General features: G+C 40.1%; 1 protein-coding gene across 1 annotated transcript in view; it reads right to left on the reverse strand.

Moving 5' to 3' along the window:
* Positions 1–859: 859 nt before the first annotated feature.
* LOC140894943 (zinc finger MYM-type protein 1-like) overlaps positions 860–20,230 on the reverse strand; it is a 90,246-nt gene continuing 70,875 nt past the window's right edge. The window contains exon 3 of the mRNA XM_073303892.1: positions 860–1,253. The gene's annotated coding sequence lies outside the window, so the exon portion shown is untranslated. The remainder of the gene's footprint in view (positions 1,254–20,230) is intronic.

Genomic DNA, 20,230 nt, shown 5'->3' on the forward strand with positions numbered 1-20,230 from the left:
TATTACAATATTTCCTGTATCTAGAATTGGAAGTAATAGTAGAGTCTCAGCTGCCACTTTATGGTAATTGTTGATAGCCACTGACTTTTTAATAGCAACTACTGTAGTGAGCTGTATTGGTAAATAAAATGTATCTCTTGCTACCATTTGGCACCTCCTGATCCTATCTGGTACTCTCATCTTCTAAAGAAACCTCAGATTACAAGGAGTGGGAATGATATAACCTTGATTTGGACATAGGTGGTTGGATCTTCAGCTGATGTAAATTGCTGTAGCTCCTTTAAAATCAGCTGTCCATTGAAGCTGATTTACACCAGCTGTAAATCTGGCCTAGATCCTTTTTATGACATGGTTCTGACATGTCATCATTGGAAATATTTTCCAAGTAATTATGTTTTGCAGCAGTTGTACCATAAAGGTGCTGGCTTCTTTATAAAACAGCTTTTGAAGGGCAGATGTCAAACATCAGAGGGACAATTCTGGTAACTTTATTAATGGTTGTGAATAAACTAGCTTGCAGTTTTCCTGCTCAGTTAAGGTTTGTGTGGGCCTTGAATAATGCAGTATGTAAAGACAGTTTACCATGAAATTTATTATAATTGGAAATCTGTTTCTCATGAAGGTAAATGGTTCCCCATTTTTTCTCAGATGGCTAATAAATTGAACAGCATAACATCCTCAGGTCAGAGGTCATAGAGCATCCTAATACCATGCTGCCTGGGCAAACCATAGTTTCAACAAAAACCCCTACCACACCAGCACTGAACCTAGTGACTAGAGAATATGCCCTCAAAGAAATACATTACACATTAATGTTTTAAAAAGAAAATACTTCTTTATTTAATAGCAGAACAGCATCCAATAAAACATCAATCCAGTTTAAAAGCCAAACACCCTTAAAATAAATCACACACCCATCTTTCCTGTTGTTTTTTAAATATAAGAGGGTCATACAAGAGCACAAATAAACAATCCCCCCTTTTCCCATTTACATTAATAATTATTTACATACCAAGCTCTTTGTGGCAGAGACCATTCCTTTTATATGTCTTTGAAGTGCTGTACACACACAGTGTTGTATAAATAATAACAATAAGCTCTTCTTCCTTGCTATTTCTGAACAGTCTCAAACAAAAACTGTCTCTTGAAAGTCATAAGTGTACAGAAGAAAATCCTTCTCTGAGCTGGACACAGATTTTTTGGCCTTATCTCTTTTGGCCTTTCTCCAAGTCTTTCAGATGATTGGCCCCTTTCTGCAAAAACCAGCAACAAAGAGCTAAAGAGAATTCACACTTGTGAGTAAAACCTAGGAAGGAAGCTTTTACTTGAACAGAAGATGGGGAACCATTTACCTGTAGGAGAACAGATTCCTGATTTTCCCCTAATTTTGCATTGTGATAGAGTTTGATGTTTAGATCCATAAGAAAGATAAGGCTGAGATGTGAATTCCGAACTGACCTTGGAGCTGGGTTTAAATTTTGCTTCAGACTTGCATGCATTTTAATTCAAGTTACATTTTACACGGGATACATTCTATCTGGTTTGGTATGTGACTTCTGACCTGGCATTGTTATATTCTTTTAAGGCCCAATCTAAAGCCCATTGAAGGCAATGGAACATCTATTCTGTATGAGATGGCTTCTTGTGTTTGTTTGAGTGTAGTGGGTTCTGTGGTGATGAGGATTAGCCAGACCTCAGTCCAATCTCAAGTACTACAGGTGCAATTTTGTGCCCATAATTAAATGATGGAGCATTTAATCATGTCTGCAATTACCCCCAACTGTCTGATTTGTGAGTGCTGTCAGTTGTTTAGGCTCAAGTCCATTTGCAGACACACTTAATTTTGCACCGTCATTTAAATATGGCTGCACAATGGATTAAAGTTATTCGAAGATGCTTTTGAAAAATTAAGGCCTGTAAATGCGTTTAGGCATATGTTTAGGCCTTTTATGCTAACTGTATATAGCTGTTCTTTTAATCCCTAGACATATCAATCTGAAGAAGTAGTGGTTAAAGCAGCCAGTAAACTCTCATCTTGTGCATTACGAATATCTATTGTAAAGAACTGCCATCCTACTCCTCCCTTCACTTCCCCCACCCCACATTCTACCTTCCTCCCATGTTTATGAGTTGGGTTTATGAAACATTTTCTCCACTTGATTCTAAAAGGTATGGGGGGGGGAGGAAGGATATTGCACAGCATTATTTAATCTTACTTATTCCTCAAATGTTTGAGCCTGAAATATTGTTCAGTCCCAAGATATAGAACAGGAGCTCCTGAAGTTGACCAGAGTGACTCACTAGTTTCACCATGAATTCAAAGTGGATATGAAGCATAAATCCCCCTCTTCCCTCTGTAATATAGTAGCCATGAATCACAATGTCACACTGAGTCGATCATAATCTAACACTTCACGCCTCAGCCAACAACTTGATTTGTCAAGAGAACAGGCCTGCAAGCTGCCAATAGAATTGTTTCCCATTGGAGAAGAAGGGATAATTAAGCCCTCCGTGAGCTAATTTCTTTGTTCTTTTATAAAAATAACATTTACTTTCATCTTTTTAGTAAACAGAAATGAAGAAATATCACATATGTATAAGATCACTAAACTGTTTACTTTCTCTAAATTACTGATATGAGTTTTCATTCCATTACCACCTGATAAAGTACGTTCAGGAATATTCTATTTTGCCACAAAACAATGCACCGTGTTATATCTTAATTAGGTGAACTGGAGCTAAAGCTAATTACACTATATCTGGATGCTAACTGGAGCAGGGCATCATTGCTTCCTGGGGATAAGTGTGAGGCTGTCTATTATGAGCTTGGTATTTTCTATCCAGTGACTGAATAATCATTATATTTTGTTTAATGTTCTGGTTAAATTCTATTCCATGTGACCTATATAATGTGTGATTATATCAGGGTGACCAAATGTGTATTATGAGTCTTGAAACATGATCTGAAGTCATTGTTCAGTGCTCTGTATTTTATACGTAGAGAATATTGATTCTATTAAGAAAAATCCAAACCTCCTATTCCTCCCTCATGACTAAGAATGCCTTAATGTTGTGGATTCATGGCTGGTGAATTCAGCCAATAAGTGATTATTCTTCTTCTCCTACCAAGGACAATATTGATGCAAATAAATATGCTTGGGTTTGGGTTTTTTATATTATGTTATGTACATTTACATACAAATTAGATATGGCCCTGGCTGTCATGGAGAGTTGGCTGTAAGGCCTCACTGTTACAATGTTTGGGAACTCATGATGTGCTAATGACCAATTTTCCCTCTATGCACACCCTAAGTAAACAGTTTATGGAGAGAGAGAGAGAGCTGCTGCAGGGTAGGGAGAAAGAATATTGAATTGCTCAGCACTGCAGTAGACCCCATAGAAGTTGCTCCCTTCCTCTGTAGAGGAGAATGGCCAGTTGGTTCATATAGTCAAGGATTCACCAATCTCACCACCACTCCTCCCCTGGCTCCGCCTTGCTGAGCTGTATTTCTTGACAGTACATTAGGAGCCCTCTCAGATCTAGGCACCACAGCACTGAAGAAGGATGCACTTTCCTAGTGTCCTGAACTACCCTTGTGTCCTCCCATAGCTCCTAAGGGGCACACAGCCTGTGCACCCACTATGACACCACTGTGTGAGATGCAGCTAATTACGTGATACATGGCCAGTGCCTAGGGAGGGCAGAGTCATTTCATCCCTTTCTGCATCTTGGAGAGAACAGGGGTAGAGCAGTCCCTGCCCTTTACCTGGCTCTTATGCAGGGGCAGGGAAAGCTCCTTCATTTACAAAGTCAAAGAATAGCCAGGTAGAATCTGCCCCATGTGAATATTAAGAATACCCTAATGACTTTGGGCCTGTTCTCCTACTTCTTACTAGCACTGAGATTAGATATATAGAGTTACAGTATCATGAGGCTGAATAAGCTTTTGTCCTCACGGTTAGTTCTTTTCTCTCTTCCTACAATTGTACCACAGTCACTGCCTGGCTTCTTGTATATATTCCATAGCTGCTGGGATACTGTCATTAATAAGCTCCATGGTTTTTTTTTATTTTTTGCATTGATGAAGCTAAATGTGATACCTTTCTTTCTCTACGTATTTACTTGGGTAGTATTTCCAAGACATCTAGACTCATTTTCTTAGCTGACACTCAGTTATGTCTTTCCACAGTTGCACTAGATAAGAATACAAACAGCTATCCTTAGATATGGCTCTTTTAAAAAAAAAACTAATATGTTTTCTATATTTTTCTCCATATGAGAGAAATTTTCCTTAGCCATCCATATGCTATTCAAATTAAGTTGTTCACAAGCTATGCTTATGAAGTGAATTTCTTAAATGGAAACTTATTTTGATATCTGTTTAAATTTTCTTCTATTTTGTTAGTAGCTAAAAGCATTTTGAGTCTGCCTGTCAAAAACGCCTTTGGCTTTTAAATTTAAGGGGATCTATGAACTGTGTCTGCTGTGTTTAACTGGTGTTTGGAAGCAGTGAAGTATTTTTTTAAAAAAGCTGGATCTCCCTGTTATCCAGTAAGGACAAAGGCTCCCTGTGCAAAGAGAATTGTTTCCTGAGCTGTGCGGTAATTCCTCCTAGCCAGCAGCTAGATGAGAGTGTAGGCTCTTTGGGGCTGAGACTGCCTCTTTAAGAAATGTTTGTACAGTGTTTAGGAAGTCTGGCACCAATCCCTAATTGAGTCCTTCGGCATTACCATAATATAAACTTGTGTGTACAGTGCCAAGTTCCTTGGTAGGAGCCTCTAGGTAATACTACAGTACCAATAAATAATAATAGACAATACTGGGTGATCTGGGGACATAACATACAGTACCTAATGAATGTCAGCCATAAACAACAGTCGTTTATGGAGATATACATACTATTTATACGGTATATGTAGCAGATAAGAAAAATAACTAAATTGTGTGGTTTCAGAGTAACAGCCGTGTTAGTCTGTATTTGCAAAAAGAAAAGGAGTACTTGTGGCACCTTAGAGACTAACCAATTTATTTGAGCATAAGCTTTTGTGAGCTACAGCTCACTTCATCGGATGCATACTGTGGAAAATACAGAAGAAGAATATCATGAAAAAATGGGTGTTTATCACTACAAAAGGTTTTCTCTCCCCCGACCCCACTCTCCTGATGGTAATAGCTTATGCAAAGTGATCACTCTTCCATTTCCAGCACAAATCCAGGTGGGGGGGGACCTGGATTTGTGCTGGAAATGGCCCATCTTGATTATCATACACATTGTAAGGAGGGTGATCACTTTACATAAGCTGTTACCAGCAGGAGAGTGGGGTGGGGGGAGAGAAAACCTTTTGTAGTGATAAACACCCATTTCTTCATGATTTGTGTGTATAAAAACAAACAACTATGCATCCGATGAAGTGAGCTGTAGCTCACGAAAGCTTATGCTCAAATAGATTGGTTAGTCTCTAAGGTGCCACAAGTACTCCTTTTCCTTTTGTAAATTGTGTGGGGAGCAGAACGACTCAAGTCAAGCCCTAGAGTACTGTATAATTCCCTGGTCCCTCACAGTCTCACTGGCAATATCTAATCTCTCACTCTTGCACAGTTTGCAATTGCTTTTCGAAGTATGGTAATGAACATCCCTATAATATTTGCAGCATTCCCTATGCTGTATATAGGGAGTATGGCAGAAAGTAACTACATGAAAAAGGAACATAGCAAATGTTTAATGGTGACCACTTTTTGCATGCAGCTGTTCTTTTATGGTAGAGATATATTCTTCTGTAAAATGTGCAGCAAATTTGGAGCTTTGTTGTTAATCTTCAGCAAAATGCTTGTATGATGCATTCTCCATTGTGTCACTATACCACTCTTCCAAAACCAGAGCACGTGGACTTTTCTAATTTTGGAGGAGAAATCTTTTTCTGCAAACAAGGGAATGGAAATCCATTTTTTATGTCTTTGTTGGTCTGTATGCCGACAAGAAATCCTACAGTAAATATAAATTTGATTTATGTGGTAATTTATTTATTTATTCTATGCAATTTCTATGGAATTTGTTACACTAGATATTTACACTAGGTATTTACAGTGTTGGGGTATAATTCTGTGCATGTCACATTGCCACCCATGAGACAACACACATCATTGTCCAGTACATCAAACTCCAAGTAGTGTGCAGGAGTCCAGTAAATTCTTAGTATAATTTTCCACTTTGCAGGTTATTATTATTATTTATTTTGTACTAGGACCAGGACCCTATTGTGTTATGTGCTGTACAAACACAGTATAAAAATCTAGTTACTGCCCCAAAGTGCTTATAAGACTAGAGAGAACAGGTGGATACAAACAGAGGGGGGGAGCACATGGAAACAATGATATTATTGATATTATTATGGTAATATTGCTCAGCATTACAGGCAGTGATATCAGTATATCAGCCTCCTAACCATTGTCAAGTTTTTTGTAGGCATCATGGCAAAGGAGAGTTTTAAGAGGGGATATGAAGGAGGAGGATAAGGTAGCTTTGAGATGGGGAACTCCCCCCCAGGGTCAGAGACATAAGAGATAGCACAAAAGTGCTTGTTTTAAAATTTAACAAGTGAGTGATGGAGGTTGGCATCTTGGGCCAGTTGGACGTGAGGACTCTCTCCAGTAGCTCTATTAATGTAATAGTTTTTAAAAGAAATGCTGCATATAAATATAACCAACCAACTCCTGCACTGCTTTAACCCAGCATAGCTCCATTTACTTTAGTTGGACTGTGCCAGTCAATACCAGCAGAGAAGCTGGTCCAAACTTCTTAAAATACTTACTTCTGAGAAATCAAATGCCTTTTTCTGAATCATTTTATAGGGGGTTGTGTTGATGTGATGGATCATATAAAACAAACGTGTAGGACAATGCTGGACAGGGTTTAGCAGTGTCTAACTGGAAAAGGAGAACAATTGTGCTCCAAAGCAGCTCTTTATGCTGGTTCAGAAAGTAAATGCTCCATCCTGCACAGACATTTTCACCTCATGCCTTCTTTTATTCCCTTTCAGCATTGAGATGATGCTTCTTGGGGGTACCCAGAGTTGTGAGGCACCTTGCTACCATCTGTCCTTAGCGAGAGAAAGTCTGATCTGTGTCTAGTGAGGGTCAGCTCCCCATCCCAACCAGACAGGGGCAACACTCCTCTCTCTGCCTATTCAAACTCTGGTGTCTCTCTGCAGATTAATAATAGGTGTACTCCAAGCCCTCAGAACCATCTCCCTCCTTCCCCCGGGAGTGTGTAGCCCCTGTTCCACTGGCCCCATGTAGAATTCACAGATTTGCCGATCCCAAAGGAAAAGTACACACCAGTTTAGCAGTTCCACCTCAGGATCATCACTCCACTTAACACGCTTCACTTAGATATGTGTATAGTGAAAACAAAGAAAGGCTTATTTAACAAGGTAGAGAGATTTGAGATATGGAGTAAAGTTTTGGAAACAGAAAAATAAAATCATAACACACCTTCTAAAGCCTAGTGTGACAGAGTGCTATCTGTAGCACCCTGATCATTGATGTTGCTGCAGCACGGAAAAGGCTGCAGGCTCATCTGGGAGTAATCAGCCATTTTCTATTGGAATGGGAGGATTATGAGCACCTGGTGATAATCACTAGGCTATTGATTCAATTGGCAGTAACTGGGAGGATCATAGAATCATAGAATCATAGAATATCAGGGTTGGAAGGGACCCCAGAAGGTCATCTAGTCCAACCCCCTGCTCGAAGCAGGACAAAGCAGGACAAGCAGGATCAGGAAGTGGGGAGTGGGGGAGAGTTTAGAGGGTGAGTTGTGCAGAGGAGAGAAGCTGTGTAGAAGCCATCTCCTGTAACATGTGTGCCATGTTCTGTTTGCTGGAGAACGGAGGAGCAAAGGTATATGTTGTGAAAGGGAAAGAGCCTGAGCATGTTTGAGATTGAGGGACCATGGAAACAGGAAATGAGGCATGCAGGGTAGCTGAAGAAGTACTCTGTGACACCTAGGCTTAATTAACAAGATAATTTTCTATTTAATAAAGTTTTTAGTTCAGTCAAAGTCTCCGCAGCATTTTTCGGCCAGGTTGGCTGTGACCTTCCTTTCATAAGAGAGAACGTGCTGACAATTCATCTCCTCCGTGAAGGATCCAGGTTCTGCAGTACCCCAGTTATATTCCCCAAATTCATTGCCTTTACTTATAAACAGGATACCTCCTGCTGTTTTTGTTTTTTCCTGCAGCTCTCCTCTTGTGACTTTTTTGCAATCTCTTGATTAACCACAAACTCAGCAATGCGGATAAGCCTTCAGTGTGATGCATACTATACGCACCTGAAGAGAGAGAGAGAGAGAGCAGTGTCTCTCTACCCTATACCTGAGCAGAATCTCTCCAAGACCTGTCACCTCCTGTCACCACCTACTTTTAATGTCAAGGCTTTAAGAACATAATTTCCAACTTATCCCCACGTAACTTCTTAGATATTATCTGTACATACATTGTGCAATGACTATAATGACCAGTAAGCTACTGGCTCTTGGTAGAGGCCTTACACGCTACCCTTTGGTGAAATATTATACATATACCTGACCCAGAGGATCCCTGTGGAACCTGATGCATCCACTCTTTGCCTTCTGTTAGTTTGCATCAAGAGGTCCAGGGTCATAATCGCTACAAAGAGAATAGTGCAGAAAGGGGAGGAAAGTAAGTGTGATTTGGAGGAAACGGAGCTACACAAGGCCCTAGGCTAGTACTCCTCCCTCTAATATTAAAGAATAGAACCTCTGCTCTCTGAGAAAGTACTCAACCCACACTGCATCAGATAATGAGCCTGGTGGCGGGGACTTAAAAATGGAATCCCATATGAAGATTTGGATTCAGATTGTGGAAAAATTACTAGCATATAGTGGGAACAGGATATTTCCTACTCACTGTAGTAAAACCTGGTGATTTCTGAACATGCAGGAGTGGAACCAAGATTGTCTGAAAATGTTGGCCTATCAGAAGAGCTCAACTCCCATTTAGGCACCAAAATCTGGTTATAAATGTCAAAGTAGGAGCTGCTGGTACCTGAACACTTTTGTGAAGTTGGCCTTTTATTTTGGTGTCTAAAAGGGAAAGGAAGTCTTTGGGTAATCTGTATCCTGTTGTGAGTGCAGAGTAGAGCCATGTGAATAACCAAATGCCAAACCAAAAAGTTGAAAACAATTTTTCCTTTCAGACTGAGCCAAAACAAAAAAATGTTCAATTTTCTGGAAAACCAGGAAAGTAGAAAAAATTGTTTTGGATCAAATGAAACATTTTGTTTCATATTCAAGTTTTTTACTTTTCAAAAATTAAAGTAAAATTTGAAACAAAAAGTCATTTTGAATTAAAAATAGCAAAATACATTGTTTAGAAAATGTTGAAATGGAAAGGTTCTGATTTTTTCCAAAAATATGTTGTGGGAGACTTGACCCCCAAAAAACCTGGCAAAGTCCATACTAATTCATAGAATGTTTTAAATTTTTTCATTGAAAATGTTTTGGTCCAAAAAAACTTGCCCTGACTTGAAAATCAGGGGACCTTGTTCTCTTTTGAAAATCCGATCCCAAAATATATATTCAAACAATATATGCTAGATAAATTACACCCAAAACATTCTCCTACATTAGGATGCACCTTCAAATATTTTTCATTGGAACATTTTTTTTAAAGAAATGATATGCCTATTCATTATTTAGCTAATTTTTAAATTTTAACTAAATCAGAGGCATAACAAGTAATTACTAGATGATTATGCTTATAGTAAAACAGAATTTCATAAAAATTGCATTTTCATCTCATGTAAACAAGCAGGTTTTCTATAATTTATGCCCTTTTTCCTAAAAAATTGGAGATGAAACTTGAAATGATATGCATCAAAATGAAGTGGGAACAAAGATTTTATCTAATTTTGTGCTTTGTGTCTTGACTTTTTACTTTGGTATATATTATTGCAGACATTTTCAGATTTTCATTCTCTGAGAAAAGCTGTGTAAACGTCAACCTAACTTCAGTGGTAATTAGGGTCCAAAAATGACTTTGAACTAAGCAGGACTTTATTCCGTTAGCATATTGTTAGATCATTGACTTTTAAAATTATAAAAATCTCTGCATTAGCTAGAAATAGCTTTCTTAGCTGAAAATAGGCCCATGATATTTTTTTTTTTTTTTTGCCAAGCATGAGAGCCAGCATTTTGTCATTTAGGCATAGAACTTCTTGGCGTTCTCTAATACAATGTAACAACATAATACACCTAAATGACACAATATTGACTCCCTTGACATACATTATATAGTATTATTTATACTTATTTTCAGCTGTGAAAGCCACTATTAACTCACATACACAAAATGGCAGTAAACATGTACAAACTAAATATGCTGAACATGACCATTTAAATAAGAGGCCAGCCCAATTCTATCTGATATTAGTTAAGTATTTTCAGTCATTAGCTGATGTTTGAGGAAGTAGGCTCTTAGGAATGACTCCATATTAACTCCTAATCCACATTCTGGATGTAATGTTCTCAGACAGGAACATGTTTTGGTAAATTGTTAAATAAGTGGGTTTGCCTGATTTCTCCAGGACCATGTAAGCACTGTAGCCATGACCATCGTTAACTTTGATGAAAGGTTCTGTGGTTTTGAATCTCATGTGTCTGAGTCAGTTTCAGAATGGGAAGGATAACTGGCAAGAGGATAATGTGAAGCAGATGGAGAAGGAGGGAGAGTGAATTCTGGACTTCAGTGGCAGGACTTTCATCAGTTAATAACCAGAAAAACTGATGACTTGTGGCATGTTGAGATTTGGTTGGGTTGATGTGATAGTATCAACTGAATAAACTTCAGTGAGAGCTTTGCAAGCTGAGAAGTTAAATCTCAGGTTGTTGGAGGCAAACAGTGTGTGTGAACTCGGGAATAACACTGCAATTAAAGAAGGGACTAAGGGCTTGATCTTGACTGAGGCATTGTGGCCCCAGTCCATCACAGTTCTTAAGCACATGCTTAACTTTAAACATGTCAGTAGTATCACTGAGTTTAAGCACTCGCATGTTTAAAGATTAGCACATGCTTAAGTGCTTTGCTGGACTGGGGCAGAGTGCTCTGCACTTTGTAGGATCAAGCCTTAAACCAGTGAACTCTCAGTGAAAGCTTTAAGTCATCCATAAGGGGTACCATCTTGCAAACTTTTATACAGTGAGGCTTCTTGTGGGTGCATTGGTTTCAAAGGGACTACGAACATGAATAGAGACTACTCAAGTCTGTAAGAGTTTGGTGGATTGAGTATGAAGACATGAGATTCTTCTGAAGATAAAAAAGGGCAATTTAAGAAATACCGAAGTGTCTAGTTGTGGGGATTACTAAGGCTAGCTCTGGTACAGAATTGCCTTTGTTTAGTGGGGTTCTGCTATCACAGCACATGTTCTGGTTTTGTTATTTGCACCAGGAATGGGAAAAGAAAGGGTATTTCGGGTACAAAACAATGTGCAGGGGTGGGTTGGTTTTTGTTTTGTTTTCACCCTTTCTTCGTTTAAAAATTAAATAACCTTTTTACCATAGCTACCCTAAAAACAATCATGCCAAAATCACAGCTCTAGTTAAATATTATGGGCCGGATCTTCATCCCATTGAAGTGAGTGATAATATTGCCATTGACTTCAGTGGGAGCAGGATCATGTCCAAGAAGGAGGAAATTTGGAGCAGAATGCAGTCTCCAGTGCTATATATTTATGATTATTCTTGGATTGGTCTGAAACAATTAGGATGAAATCCCGGCCCCATTGAAGTCAATGGGAATTTTACCATTAAATTCAACAAAGCTAGGATTTCACCCTTATTTCTTCCTGGAATAGAAATCCATTCTATAGCTTTCCTAAATCTTCACCCATTATATTCATGCACCATGTAGCTAAACCTTTTAGCAGAGAAGTTCCATATGCTGTTTGTTCATTGTCTCCAGTTTTATTTACCTGAAATGAGCTGCTTTTGTTCCATAAAACACCTTTATTCCTTCTCTGATATGTCCATGTGACTTACCAGAGGAACTTCAGCCAAATGAAAATCAATGAACTCCATTCTTGAAATCCCTGCAGTACTTTCTGGCCTTCTCATGCAGAATAAACAAAATTGCTTTGTCTTAACAACAGCTTGTCAATATTCATAAGCATTTAACAGAGCAGGAAAAGATGCCAATGAAAGCCACCCCCCAGATACAAGAACAAATGTTTAGCCTTTGAGAGATGGGTCCAGTTAGCTTTGTGGCAGGAGTGTAAAACTTACTCATGACAAAGATTATGCGTGGATATTAAAAGTAGTGATGTGTGGATATTAAAAAACCCACTACCCATGTCTACTCTCAGATACTACTATAAGAGCCACTATAGGATATGATTTCCTGGCATACCTTCAAAAAATTAATGTTACAGTGCCATGAAGTCAATCTCTTTAAGAACGCAACATCACTTGCATAAATGACATTAAGAATATTGTGAACCACCCGATAGGAAGATAAAGAGTTAGGTGGTATCAAGATACTTTACTTATATTCAAAGTTTATATGTCCTCATTTGAAGTCTGCTTTCTGTATTTTGTACCATTGTCCATGGTGACTTCTAAAACCGGACAGTTAAAAATGCTGGGCCAAATTCTGTTTCCCACTTATTCTGTTTATAAGTTTGAAATAACTCCAGACTTTAATGGGATTACTCTGTATTTGTACTGGTGTAACTGAGAGCAGAGTTTGTCCCATCAAATAGAGCTTTTCATGCATCTAGATGAACAAGATTATCAAAGAAGCTCCTTTAAAAATCTTATATTGATCAGTCTTGTCTGCACAAATTCATCTCTAATTGAAAGAGGAGCTGACTTCAGAGACATTTTTAGCACATCTGCATCCTTTAACTGAGAGTGGTTATGAAAGTAAAAACTCTTGTAGTATGTATTGGTTGTGTTAGCTCAATCTAAAATCTGAAAAAGACATCCAGCCATTGGGTGTTAGAAATTAGTTGCCCAATTCTGCATCTGTTCATGTGCTAATCCTTACTTACATAATATTTATTGACACCAATGGAACTATTCACATGAGGAAAAACTACTCGCTTGAAATGAGAAGGAAGGATCTGGCCTTAATTCTGTATCATATAGTTGTCAGTTCAGTTCAGTAACAGCCCTAAATGCAATTAGTTTCAATGTAATAATGAAAATGATTGTTGTAGCTTAATGGGGGTTTTAGCTCTATATCATCAGAAACTGATGACCCCTTCCATTTACCAAAAGTGAAATTGTATTATTAATTAATTCAGTAAACTGCCAACAACAAATTGATAGTTTTCCCCTTGTTGGCTATTAAATATGCTTAACTAAAACCCTGATTCTGATCTTACATCTGAGTAGCTCCATTGACATCAATGAAGTTATTCCTGATTTGCATCATGGTAAATGAAATTAGAATTAGGACTTGTCTTATTAGTAGTTCTAGTGTCTTTTGATGGGCATATAATTGTATTACGTTTCTTGTGTTAGTGTTTCTTGTGCTGCCTTTTCTTTATTTCTCCAGCTGAATATCAGCATCACTGGCAATGTCCACATAATGGTCTGCTCATGAAACAGGAGCTTTTAGATAACTTCTGCTGCAGGACAGTAAGTCACACCAAAATGATTGTTACTGATTATTATCCTAAAAATATATTACTTAGATTGCAAGCTCTTCGGGGTGGGGACTGTCTTTTTGTTTTGTGTTTCACACTTCACATAGCACAATTCAAATTTAGCCAATTTTTAAAGGAAAAACGTGCACAAAAAGAGTGACACCCCCCCACACTCCCAACCCCCGCAAATGGCTGAATCAAAACAAAAAAAATTGAAACAACGATGATTTGGGTTGACCAAATTGGTGAGCGTGAAACAATGTTTTTGGTATGGGGTTTTTTGAGCCTTGCGATACAATGGGAAAAACTGGGTTTGGTTCAAATTGAGCTGGAGTGTGTTTTTTTCGGTTTGCCCCCGAATCAAAAAAAATCTAAAGTCTCAAGTCTAAAGGACAGACAGAGACAGATAGACAGAGCTAATAGAGGGAAGGGGAGCACTGTATACTTTTTGCTTTTCTGATTACTGAGTATACATGGCAACAAGCATCCCCAGCAGAAGTGCCTTCCAAGACTTACAATAATGTGGCGAGGGTAGGGGACTTTGTGGATAAGCTCGGGAGCATTGTACCACGTGTAAGGGGAAGTCTGGAAAAGGTGTGTAGGTGATTGAAAGTGGGGCAATAGTCAGTTTTTTCTAAACAAAAATGCACTTAAATTTATGACACTGTAGCTAAAAGGTTATATTCAGATACTTACATCCCGAAGACAGATGGTTATTTGTAATGCTATTATTTATATCAGGACACTTTCTGCAGTACTAAGATGAATGATTACTGTCTAAAGTTTATTGGAGAAAGGGTGTATTGTCCTTTCACAATTAATTGTATTAAGCCATTTCCTTCAAAACAGGAGCCCGCTTGAATTGGATTTTAGGGGCAACTATTTTGAAACCAGAGCAGTCTTGCTGATAGTGAGCCAACAAATGTCTGAACAGGCTCATTTGTTTACTCTGGTAATCGCAATAAGGCATTTCAGGCCACATCTCTTTCAATTTTGCTGGCAGTGGGGAAAGATTGGGGCTGCGGAGGAGAGGAAGCAAAAGCTGCCAAAACCTGTAGGAAGCAAGAGCAGCATGCTGTACCCCTCCATCTGACACCCTAAAAGTGCATTTATATGAACTCCATACAGCCAGTGCTCTGCAGGTTCTGAGAGGGGTCTGTCTAAATGGGAGTAAGGATTGGAATAGATCTTTGCCCTGTGGAATCACCCTACACCCCAGCAGACTCATGGGAGAACATGTACAGGATTTAATGGTGACTCAGTCAACATTTTGCACAAAGCGAAATTTTAGGCTTGGTGCTACAGAAGTGTGCAGAAAATGGTGAAATATGTATGTTTTCTGGAAGAAAAATGTGAATGTTTTGCACATTTCCAAACGAGACGCAGATCTGTAGTGTGGCGGGCGTGATGTGCTACTGCTTTTTCATCCTAATTCAAATCCTTCACGCAGCGTACAGTTGCTTTGTTTGGCGTGCACGCAGCAACCAAGACCATTTTTTTTAATTCTTGCCATGCATAGCACCCTGCTATACAGAACACTCCAAGCAGCGATCACTGAAATAAATCAAGTACTTTGATTTAGTGCCAGAGTTCAAAATCATCCAGTCCCAATCTCCACTTCTACGCAGTATTGCAATCCATTCAAGTGAAGCAATGTGATTTAAAGATGATACTGCCACATTAACAATACATCACCTGATTTAGAACAGGTCCTTCAGGTTATAGTGCTGTTGATGTTGCACTTCTAACGATGTCCAATCTAATGGAAACTCCCAACCTACTACATGTTTTTATGGTAGCTGTGACTTCTGTATTCACCCAGTGTCAGATCCTTGATAGAGAACGATACATGTGAAGGACCAAATTCTGTGCTCAGCTATACCAGGGTAAATCCAGAGTAACTCCATGAAGTCAGAGGAGATCAGAATAAGTCCTAAATTTTTGAGCGTAGTGTATATAGATTTTGGGCCTGAGCCTGATTCCCTTGAGCCTTTTAGGCACTGGTCTGCACAGGAGGTGCTGAAGACCCAACTTCATTAAGGAGGATATTAGGGAGTTTCCTGGTGCACATGAATATGCACAGATTGAACCCTCTCTTCAGGTAGTGCAGCCGGTTTTCTCCAGTATGCCCAGCGCTCTGTCTGGACCATTACTGTGATCGGGGATGGGGGGATAGGGGGGGCAAAATCCTATCCCTATCACTCATGACTCCCTTTGGGAGCATGTTGAGGGAACAGTCTATGCAGTCCCCCATGCCCAAGCATTGAAACTTTAACAGGCCCTTGTGGGCGGGGGGCCAGAGACACAAGCAGCCAATCTGACCCTTTGTCTTCAATGAGGCAAAGCCAGGCCTTTCATTCAGTTAACTTGATGGTGTTTAGATTTGTACAAAGGAAATAGTTTGGTATAGAAATAGCCTCTGAGATGTTATATTAGCCTTTTTAATTACATGGATTCTGTCTAATACCACCCTACTTTCACTTCCTATTCTTCTCATCCTCTTTATCTTCTTGTATGAAAATCACATCTTCCTCTCAGATATTCTGTTTGTGCATCGTTAGCTTTCCTAGTGTTGCCCAAAATTACTCTGTCCTTGCTCTAAATGTCTTTTAGTTGCTGCCAGTTCTAGTTATAAAGAAACACTTCTGAGTGGTGTTTTCATTGAAATAATCTCAAAACTCAGCCATGTGCATACGCTATTTTCTCCTTTTCCCACCATTCTCATCTCCTGTCCAACTGACAAATGTTCTCTCAACAATGGAAATAAAATTCTTGGATCACTTGTTTCATTCTAAACTTCAGGGCTTGCTATTTGTGATGCTTCCCTCTTCTTCAGTTTCTTTTTATGCAGGCTCCATTCCTGCATGTTTTGTCACTGTGACATCTCTTTAGAATGCATTGTTTCTAGCATTGTAATGATGTTGGAAACAAGGAGGAAAAAAAGCATCGTTGAGCTGATCAGATTGATAACATTACATTACAGGTGTCACTGACAACTGACTGAATCAACCCCAGATAGAGGGAGGACAGAGGAGTTAGAGGTATGGTATGTTATGTGCAGTTAAATTTCTGATCAACTGTCCACAAAATTTCTGTTCCTGGATTCTACAAGCCAATCATGGGGAAATGCCCTCTACCCATTTCTTGGTTAAAAGCACCATCTTTCTACTAACATATGGCCAGTGTTGTGTTCACCATTAATCAACACTTGCGCGTGTATAATGTTTCCTTAGTCTGCCTGTCTTATGAGCAAAGGACGGTCTCGGGGCTAAACTACAGAACAGGGGAGGCAAAAGATCTGAATTCCATTCTTGGCTCTGCCCCAGGCCTTCTGCATGACCTGAGTGAGTCATTTCCCTTTCTCTGTGCCCAATTACCTACTGTGAACAATGGCTGAGGTATGGGATAGGACAACAGCCACTCGTTCCTCTGGGGATTTTTGGTCCAAAAGTGCTGAAAGTCCAGTGGGGCTAAGGCAGGCTCCCTCCCTGCCCTGATCCCGTGCTGCTCCTGAAAGTGGTTGGCACGTCCCTGCGGCCACTGTGGGGGGGAGCAGGTGGCTCCACGTGCTGCCCCCACTCCCAGTGCTGACTCCACAGCTTCCATTGGCTGGGAACTGCGGCCAGTAGAAGCTGCGGGGGCGACATTTGCAGGCGCAGGCAGTGCGCAGAGCTCTCTCCGCCCCACACGGGCTGCAGGGACCTGCCAGCCACTTTCAGGAGTGGCATGGAGCCAGAGCAGGCAGGAAGCCTGCCTTAGCCCCGCTGCACCGCTGAATGGGAGCCCCGCAAGGTAAGCACCTCCTGGGCGGAGCCTATACCCCAATCCCCTGCCCCAACCCTGAGCCCCCTCCTACACCCAAACTCCCTCCCAGAGCCTGCACCCCAATCCCCTTCCCCAGCCCTGAGCCCCTTCAACACCCAAACTCCTTCCCAGAGCTTGCACCCTGCACCCCAACTCCCTGCCCCAGGCGTATCCCACACTCTGAACCCCTTGGACCCCGCCCAGAGCCCACACCCCAAGCCCCTGCGCTAGCCCAGTGAAAGTGTGTCAGGCTGGGGGAGAGTGAGTGACAGAGGGAGTGGGGATGGAGTGAGTGGGGCGAGGCCTCGGAGAAGGGGCTGGGCAGGGGCAGGGCCTTCGGGAAGGGGCGGCGCAGGTGGCAGGCAGCAGGCACAGGTGGCAGGACAAGTGTGTTTGGGTTTGTGTGATTACACAGTTGGCAACTGTACTCTGAATGGGCCTGCCTGGGAGGTTTGTTGTACTAGCACTTTGCAAAGAGTATATGATCAATTATGAGAAAAGTGTGTTGAGTGTCTTACATGCCTACCTTAAAGGGATGGGTATTCCTAAAATGACTAGAAAGCCAGGAAGAGATAAAAATGTGTCAAATGCTTATTACCTGGAAGGGAGAGAATGAAAACTCACCCCAACTGGGATCCAGAATGGTTCTTGATTCTAGCTGGCCATTTCTCCTGGATTTAAGTGGCCAGCTATTAGGGGAGAACATGCTGGGGAAGGTTGATAATAACAGAAATCAAAACAGACCAGAGTAGTTGTGACCAATATGCCAGGCTAATACTTCTGAGAAAATGCTAGGCCACCAACTGTTAAGAGTTCAGGACAACTGCACTTCTGTGGTCCCTTGAGGGCACTCATTTTAGGTTCCTGGCTCCTCAGCCATCATCTCTCTTGGGCAGAGATCCACATCTCTCTCCCTCCTGACTGGGGTTTTTCCAGGCTGCACAGTTCCCTGCCTACACTGTGATATAAGTGATATATGTGTGATGTAAGGTACATTTACGGTACTGCTGTTACACTTTACTCCCCATGGGTCACACTGGAAACTTATCCCAATGGCTCTATGGGCTTGTGTGTTTAATAACAGTCATTTGGAGGAGAAGCCTTTGTTAATACCGTAACTGGAAACAGATGTTAGCTGTAGACAAGCACTGAAGAAAATGAGACAGAACTGTTTTGCCAGCCAGTGATTTGAATGCTTTGTTTGCTACAGGCATTCCTCTGTGTGTTGGTGATGATCACTGATTCTAGTCCAATGTTTTACTTGATTTCCGATTCTGATAATGCAAAGATAAAGCATCAAGCTATGAAAGTGCACCCATCCAAAAAGTCTTCCAGCTGTGGAAATAACTTACTCTAAAAATGGCCAGTTTTGTGCAAAGCTGCTCAGAATACCCCAAGCTACACAACATTTTGTGAAGACTTTATTCATCTTGGGCATGAAAACTGCTACAGCTTGAGCAATAAAAAGAAAGGGAGAAAATTCCATAAAATATTGGCGATAATGGAACTAGATACCTGTAGTCACATCTAAAAGAAAAAATGTAAATTATTACCAACCTTCAGGAGTCTATTGTTTACAGTGCCTACATTATATTTAAAAGATTCATTTAGATGCAGCAATGGGCTTGTTTTCTGGGATTATCTCAAGATGGCAGACTAAGAGTAATTACTCTCTTCAGGAAAACAAATGCTATTCAAAAAGTTTTCTCGAAGCCAAGGACAAGAATAATGGAAACAGCAGTTTGCCAGGATAAAAACAAACTTGTTCATCTGTATCAGATAAGATGGGTTTAAAATGATACGGTTTCAAATTATGAAAGATCTCAAGTGCATATGTGCACACATCTGTTTTTTTTAACAGGAAACTTGTGATTAGAATGGGATCTGAATATTTTAGATCTGCATCCCAGGAGTCACTGGCACAGCCCACAAAGGCATAGGAAATAGGAATGGGAAAACCTCAAAAGGTTTCAAGTTCACATTCAGGTCAGAGAAGCATATAAAAGACTGAATGCTTGCAGTGGTTGCTGTTAAAAAGTTTCAGAGTAACAGCCGTGTTAGTCTGTATTCGCAAAAAGAAAAGGAGTACTTGTGGCACCTTAGAGACTAACCAATTTAGCTCACGAAAGCTTATGCTCAAATAAATTGGTTAGTCTCTAAGGTGCCACAAATACTCCTTTTCTTTTTGTTAAAAAGTTATTTGCCAAGTCTCTGATTCAGCAAACCACACCTATTCAGCAAAGTACTTAATGTGAAGCACATGCTTAAGTATTTTGCTAACAAAGGTTGGACTTAAGCATGCATTGCAGTGCTTTGCTCAATTGGTGCCCAAGTTACTATGCAGTGATATCTGAAGTATCACAACTTTATAGATCTAGGAGGAATAGGAAATAAATAACGGTGACTGAATAAAATGTCATTTAAAAAAAATAAAGTATTCAACAAATGGTTTTCAAACCTGAATCGAGGGCATCCTCTCTGAACTCAGGGAACTTTGAGGAAGTTTGCATCTGAAGCTGAACTTTGAAGCTCATTTGTACAATAATGTGGCTCTGCACATAGGAATCCATGATAAAGCATCAGATCATGGGATCAGACCCAGAGTCTTCACACTTGTTTGATATATCTTATTTTAACCGAAACGTTTCATCCCTCACCACTCCAAAATTGCTCTATAACAAATTCTGCTTTATAAAGATTTAGTCCGTTAAATCAGGGTGCTGCTGAGATACTTTCTCAAGAACTGTTGTTGTGATTTT

This window comes from Lepidochelys kempii, chromosome 10 (genome assembly GCF_965140265.1).
Source record: "Lepidochelys kempii isolate rLepKem1 chromosome 10, rLepKem1.hap2, whole genome shotgun sequence".
NCBI classification, from domain to species: domain Eukaryota; kingdom Metazoa; phylum Chordata; order Testudines; family Cheloniidae; genus Lepidochelys; species Lepidochelys kempii.